The sequence below is a fragment of the Salvelinus sp. IW2-2015 genome, unplaced genomic scaffold, assembly GCF_002910315.2.
Source record: "Salvelinus sp. IW2-2015 unplaced genomic scaffold, ASM291031v2 Un_scaffold1754, whole genome shotgun sequence".
In the NCBI taxonomy this organism is placed as follows: domain Eukaryota; kingdom Metazoa; phylum Chordata; class Actinopteri; order Salmoniformes; family Salmonidae; genus Salvelinus; species Salvelinus sp. IW2-2015.
The window spans coordinates 43343-50409 of record NW_019943135.1 but is presented as its reverse complement, the minus strand read 5'-3'; positions in this window follow the sequence as shown (position 1 = coordinate 50409).

Here is a 7067-nt window from a genome sequence, read left to right as displayed (position 1 = left end):
TGAGAAACCTGTCCAACCAAAAACATAGAGACCCGGAAAACCTGAGTCTACGCCTTCACTATGGTGAATCACTAAAACAATACAGAAATACAATATGGAAAAAGAAGGAACAGCACGTCAGAAATCAGCTCAATGTAACTGAAGAATTCAGACTCAAACCACTTCTGGTAAAAATGGAAAACAGTAAATAAACAACAACAAAAATAATTATCTATCCAAAATGGAGATGTATGGGTAAACCACTTCTCCAATCTTTTTGGCTCTATAACAAAGAACAAACAGCAAAAACAAATACATGATCAAATACAAATCTTAAAATAAACTATTAAAGACTACCAGAACCCACTGGATTCTCCAATTACCTTGAATGAGCTACAAGACTAAATAAAAACCCTCCAACCCAAAAAGGCATGTTGTTGATGGTATCCTCAATGAAATGATCAAATATACAGAAAACAAATTCCAATTGGCTATACTAAAACTCTTTAACATCATCCTTAGCTCTGGCATCTTGCCCAACATTTGGAACCAAGGACTGATCACCCCAATCCACAAAAGCAGAGACAAATTTGACCCCAATAACTACCGTGGGATATGCGTCAACAGCAACCTTGGGAAAATCCTTTGCATTATCATTAACAGCAGACTCGTACATTTCCTCAGTGAAAAAAATGTACTGAGCAAATGTCAAATTGGCTTTTTACCAAATTACAGTACGACAGACCATGTATTCACCCTGCACACCCTAATTGACAAACAAACAAACCAAAACAAAGGCAAAGTCTTCTCATGCTTTGTTGATTTCAAAAAAGCCTTCGACTCAATTTGGCATGAGGGTCTGCTATACAAATTGATGGAAAGTGGTGTTGGGGTAAAACATATGACATTATAAAATCAATGTACACAAACAACAAGTGTGCGGTTAAAATAGGCAAAAAACACACACATTGCTTCCCACAGGGCCATGGGGTGAGACAGGGATGCAGCTTAAGCCCCACCCTCTTCAACATATATATCAACGAATTGGCGAGGGCACTAGAAAAGTCTAAAGCTCTCGCATTTTCCTTTATTGTGTCTTCCTGTCAACACTTTTCCCCCGACGCACCTGGCTGGCTGGCTTCCCGCTCTGTCTTTTCCTCTGGTGTCGTTGGACTGTGCTTTCTTGATCTTTCGATGCTCTACTTTTCCTTGCTGCGCTTGGCTCGGCTTGCTCGTCCGCTTTTTTCCTGTGGGGGGTGCTCTCGGATCCGGGCTTGGGCGGCACTTCGAGTTCACGTTCTTCACCCCTCCCCGGCGAGTCCGCTCCCACCCTTCCTCACCAGCCACACCTACTAGAGAGATGAAGCTGGTGAATAGAGTCTAAGCAGAGCTGGTACTTGTGGTGCCTCTGTTCACAAACAGATCCACCAAGAGTCCAGGACGCAAACACAATAGACCCACAATCATGAGAAAACAAAAAGATAATTACTTGATACATTGGAAGAGAATTAACAAAAAACAGAGCAAACTAGAAATGCTATTTGGCCGCTAGAACAGAGGAGTACACAATGGCAGAATACCTTTGACCACGTGACTGACCCAAACCTAAGGGAAGCTTTGCTATGTACAAGCTCAGTGAGCATAGCCTTGCTCTTAGAAGGGTCCCGTGTAGCAGACTCGGCCTCTCAGAGAGAAGGAGCGACTGACCCAGGCATAGGTAGCACGCGTGCGCACACAGACTGCGACGCTGAACTTCCATCAACCCTCCTGCCAATGTACTGACATCATTAGCAGCAGCATATTTCACTCCGATATACAGGACTCCCAAAAGATTTTGAAAACAAACCAATTTTGATAAACTCCCATTCACTACTGGGAGAAGCCTTCCCAGTGTGCCATCACACGCAGAACAAGATGTGCTGACTGTGCCACACGAAAAGGGCAACCATGGAAAGAACAAACAACCATATTGTAAAATACACCAACCTATTTTGCTTTATTTTATTTTCCCTTGTGTTGCTTTAACCAGTTTGTACATTGTTTAGCAGGCACATGTGTAACGGCTGTTCTTCTCTTTCTTCCTCTAAGAAGGTGTTTAGCGAGATTTCAGTGGTCACTGGACCACATATATGCAGCGTGGCTAGGTGTCCATTAGTTTTAATAGGGAAGCACTACATGACACAAATACAAAACAGTGAACAAACTGAAACAGTCCTGTGTGGCACAAACACGACACAGGAAACAATCACCCACATTCTGCACAACAGCATTGCACAAAGAGAAATCCTGAAGATGGACTGCATTTCCTGACAAAATGTCATAAAGTAATAAAAGCATTAGAGAGTGTAATTTCCCTTTCAAGTTTCAAAGACACTTCTGGTGAGAGTAGGCTACCCAGTCCTGTTGGGGGAGATGCAGAAGAGCTGGTGGATCTGGCAGCGCACTACTTGCTGCCTGCAACAAAGATGTAGGGACAGTGGTCTGACAGACAATCAATCCTGCACATTCCTCTACTTATGCTTATTGTCTTATTGTTCAACATTGTATTGGTTATTTTGACCCTTGGTTATTGTTTGTTACTCATGATCTGTTGTCCTTGACAATTTTGAATTCTTAATTATTTTTTTATTATAAACTATCCAAAGTAAGCTTCGGCAAATATTACATTGTTAGTATGCCAATAAAGCAAATTGAATTGGAATGGAGAGAGAGAGAGAGGAGCGGAGAGAGAGAGAGAGGGAGAAAGAGAGAGAGAGAGAGAGAAGAGAGAGAGAGAGAGATGAGAGAGAGGAGAGAGAGAGAAGAGAGAGAGAGAAGAGAGAGAGAGGAGAGAGAGAGAGAGAGAGAGAGAGAGAGAGAGAGAGAGAGAAGAGAGAAGCGAAGAGACCCAGGGGTCTGGCCAAGGAGGCTGGGCTGGTAGACAGCGGGAGGGATTGGAGCAGATATACGACTTCAGACAGACCCCATGGCCATAGACTCTGTATTGACAACAACAATATAACCCATTTAAACAGGAAAGCATGGTAAGGGTTTATGATGAAACTGTTTTACTATCTATGCCATAACCTTATCTGGCTGCATTGAACAGACAAACGTGGCTATTGGGTGGAAGTCTTTAATTGACCTGAACTTGTGGTAGAGGTTGTGTGTGTGTGTGTGTGTGTGGGTGGTGGGGGGGGGGGGGGGGGGGGCGGGATACAGTGTAGAGGTGGGGGTGTTGTGTGGTGGGGGGGGGTGATACTTAGAGTGAGGGTGGGGGTGTGGTGTGGGTGTTGGGTGTGATTACTTAGTGTAGAGGGTGGGGGTGTGGGGGGTGATACCTTAGTGTAGAGGTGCTGTGTGTGGGGGTTGATACTTAGTGTAGAGGGGTGTGGTGGGGCTGAAATACTTTAGTGTAAAGGGGTGTGTGTGTGGGGTGTGCGATACTTAGTGAGAGGGTCGTGTTGTTGTGGGGGGTGATTTAAGTGTAAGAGGGTGGGGGTGGGGGTGTGATACTTAGTGTAGAGGGTGGGGTGTGGGGGGTGTGATACTTAGTGTAGAGGGTGGGGTGTGGGGGTGATACTTCAGTGTAAGAGGGTGGGGTGGGGGGTGTGATACTTTAGTGTAGAGGGTGGGGGTGTGGGGGGTGATAACTTAAGTGTACAGAGGGTGGGGGTGTGGGGGGTGTGATACTTAGTGGAGGGTGGGGGGGTGGGGTGATAGCTTAGTGTAAGGGTGGGGGTGTGGGGGTGCATACTTAGTGTAGAAGGGTGGGGGTGTGGGGGGTGATACTTAGTGTAGAGGGTGGGGGTGTGGCGGGTGAATACTTAGTGTAGAGGGTGGGGGTGTGGGGTGATACTTAGTAGAGGGTGGGGGTGTGGGGGGTGATACTTGTGTAGAGGGTGGGGGTGTTGGGTGTGATATTATGTAGAGTGGTGTGTTGTGGGGGGGGGGATACTAGTGGTATGAGGGTGGGGGTGGTGGGGGTGATGGATGACGTTGTGGGGTGAAGTGTAGAGGGTGTGTGTGTGGGGGGGTTGGATACTTTAGTGTAGAGGGTGTGTGTGGGGGGGGTGATCCTTAGTGTAAGAGGGTTGGTGGGGGGGTGTACGTGTGGTGGGTGGGGGGTGATACTTTAGTGTCAAGAGGGTGGGGGTGTTGGGGGTGATACTAGTGTAGGGGTGTGTTGTGTGGGGGTGCAACTTAGTGTAGAGGGTGTTGTGGTGTGGGGGTGGATACTTAGTGTAGAGGGTGTGTGTGGTGGGGTGTGATCTGTGTAGAGGGTTGTGTGTGTGGGGGGTATTACTTAGTGTAGAGGGTGTGTTGTTGGGGGGGTGATCTGTGTCTTCCTGTTAGTGTAGAGGGTGGGGGTGTGGGGTGTGGGATACTTAGTGGTAGAGGTGGGGGTGTGGGGGGTGATACTTAGTGTAGAGAAGTGTGTGGTGTGGGGGGTGATACTTAGTGTAGAGGGTGGGGGTGTGGGGTGTGGATACTTAGTGTAAGAGGGTGGGGTGTGGTGGGGGGTGATACTCTAGTGCTAGAGGGTGTGTGTGTGGGGGTGAATACTTAGGTAGAGGGTGGGGGTGTGGGCGGTTAGAGTGTGTGGGGGGAACTTAGTGTAGGGGTGGTGGTGTGGGGTGATACTTAGTGTAGAGGGTGGGGGTGTGGGGGGTGATACTAGTGTAATGAGGGTGGGGGTCGTGGGGGGTGAATCTTAGTGGTAGAGGGGTGGTGTGTGGGGGGTGATACTTTAGTGCTAGAGGGTGTGGTGTGGGGTGCTGATACTTAGTGAGAGGTGGTTGGGTTATACGGAGGTGTGTGTGTGGGGGGTGATACCTTAGTCGTTAGAGGTGTGTGTGGGGGGGGGTGATACTTAGTGGTAGAGGATGGGGGTGTGGGGTGTGGGATGACTAGAGTAGAGGGGTGGGGGTGTGGGGGTGATCCTTAGTGTAAGAGGGTGTGTGTGTGGGGGTGATACTTAGTGGTAGAGGTGTGTTGGTGTGGGGTGTGGGATACTTATGTAGAGGGTGGGGGTGTGGGGGGTGATACTTAGTGTAGAGGGTGTGTGTGGGGGGTGATACTTAGTGTAAGAAGTGGTGGGGGTGTGTGGGGCGTGATACTTATGTAGAGGGTGTGTGTGTGGGGGGTGGATACTTAGTCGTAGAGGGGTGGGGTGTGGGGGGTGATAACTTAAAGTGTAGCAGGGTGGTGGTGTGGGGGTGATAATTAGTGTAGAGGTGGGGGTGGTGGGGGGTGGAAGATCACTTAGTGGTAGAAGGGTGTGTGTGTGTGCGGGGTGATACTAGTGTAAGAGGGTGGGGTGTTGGGGTAGGTGATACTTAGTGTAGAGGGTGTGTGTGTGTGGGGGGGTGGATACTTAGTGTAGGGTGTGTTGTGGGGGTGACTACTTAGTGTAGAGGGCTTGGGGGTGTGGGGTGTGGGATACTTAGTGTAGAGGGTGGGGGTGTTGGGGGTGATACTTAAGTGTAGAGGGTGTGTGTGTGGAGGGGTGATAACGTAGTGTAGAGGTGTGTGTGTGGGGTGGTGATACTTAGTGTATGAGGTGGGGTGGTGTGGGTGATCAACTTGTGTAGAAGGTGTGTGTGAGGGGGTGATAATCTTAGGTAGAGGGGTGGGGGTGTGGGTTGTGGGATACTTAGTGTTAGAGGGGTGGGGGTGTGGGGGGTGACTAACTTAGTACGGGGTGTGAGTGGCGGTGAATTAGGTAGGGTGTTGTGGGGTTATCTAGTTAGAGGTGGGGGTGTGGGGGATACTTAGTGTAGGGTGGTGGTGTGGGTGTTGATACTTGTCGTAAGAGGGTTGGGTGTGGGGGGTGATTACTAGTAGTAGAAGGGTGGGGGTGGGGGTGGTATGTGAAGGTGGGGGTCATGAGATACAGGTGCTTGGGATCGATGTAGAGGGTGGGGGTGTGGGGGGTGATATTAGTGTAGACGGGTGGGGGGGTGGGGGGTGATACTTAGTGTGAGGGTTGGCGGGGGTGGGGGGTGAATACTTTAGTGTAGAGGGGTGGGGGTGTGGGTTTGATACTTAGTGTAGAGGGTGGGGGTGTGTGGTGGGGGGTGAATCTTAGTGGTAGAAGGGTGGGGGTGTGGGGGGCTGATACTTAGTGTAAAAGGGGGGGGTGGGTGTGGGTGGGGGGTGATACTTAGGTAGAGGGTGGGTGGTGTGGTGGGGGTGATTACTTAGTGCTAAGAGGGTGGGGCGTGTGGGGCGTGATTACTTTAGTGTATGAGGGTGGGGGTGTGGGAGGTGTACTTGTGTAGAGGGTGGGGGTGTGGGGGGTGTGATACTTAGTGTAGAGGGTGGGGTGTGGGGGGGTGAGTACTTAGGTTTTGAAGGGTGGGGCTTGGGGTGTGATACTTAGGTAGAGGGTGGGGTGTGGGGGGGGTGCTGACTTAGTCGTACGAGGGGGTGTGGGGTGTGTGAGGGTGGGGGTGGGGGGATACTTTGTGTAGAGGGTGGGGGGTGTGGGGGGTTTTTTTTTGGGGTAAATACTTAGTTGTAGAGTAGGGGCGCTGTGGGGGTGTGGTGTGACTTAGTGTAAGGTTGGGGGTGCTACTAGTGTAGAGGGTGGGGGTGTGGTGGGGTGTGATACTTAGTGTAGACGGGGGTGGGGGTGTGGGGGGTGTGATACTTAGTGTAGAGGGTGGGGGTGTGGGGGGGTGACTCCTAGTGGTAGAGGGTGGGGGGTGTGGGGGTGGTGATTCTTAGTGTAGAGGGTGGGGGTGTGTGGGGTGTTGATGACCTTAGTAGTGAGGTGGGGTGGTGGGGTGTTGTACGTTCACTAGTGTAGAGGTGGGTGGGTGGGGGGTGTGAATACTTAGGTGTAGTTGTGGGGGGTGTGATCTTATGTAGCAGAGGGTGTGTGTGGGGGGTGGGATATATCTAGTGTAGAGGTGTGTGTGGGGGGTGATATATTAGTTGTTAGAGGGTCGGTGTGTGTGGGGGTGATACTATAAGGTGGGTCAATAGAGTCTTAAAATGTGGGGAAGATACTTAGTGTGGAAGGTGGGCGGTGTGGGGGTGATAACTTAGTGTAGAGGTGGGGGTGGGTGTGCGTTGATGGAAAGAAGGAAAGGGAGAAGGGT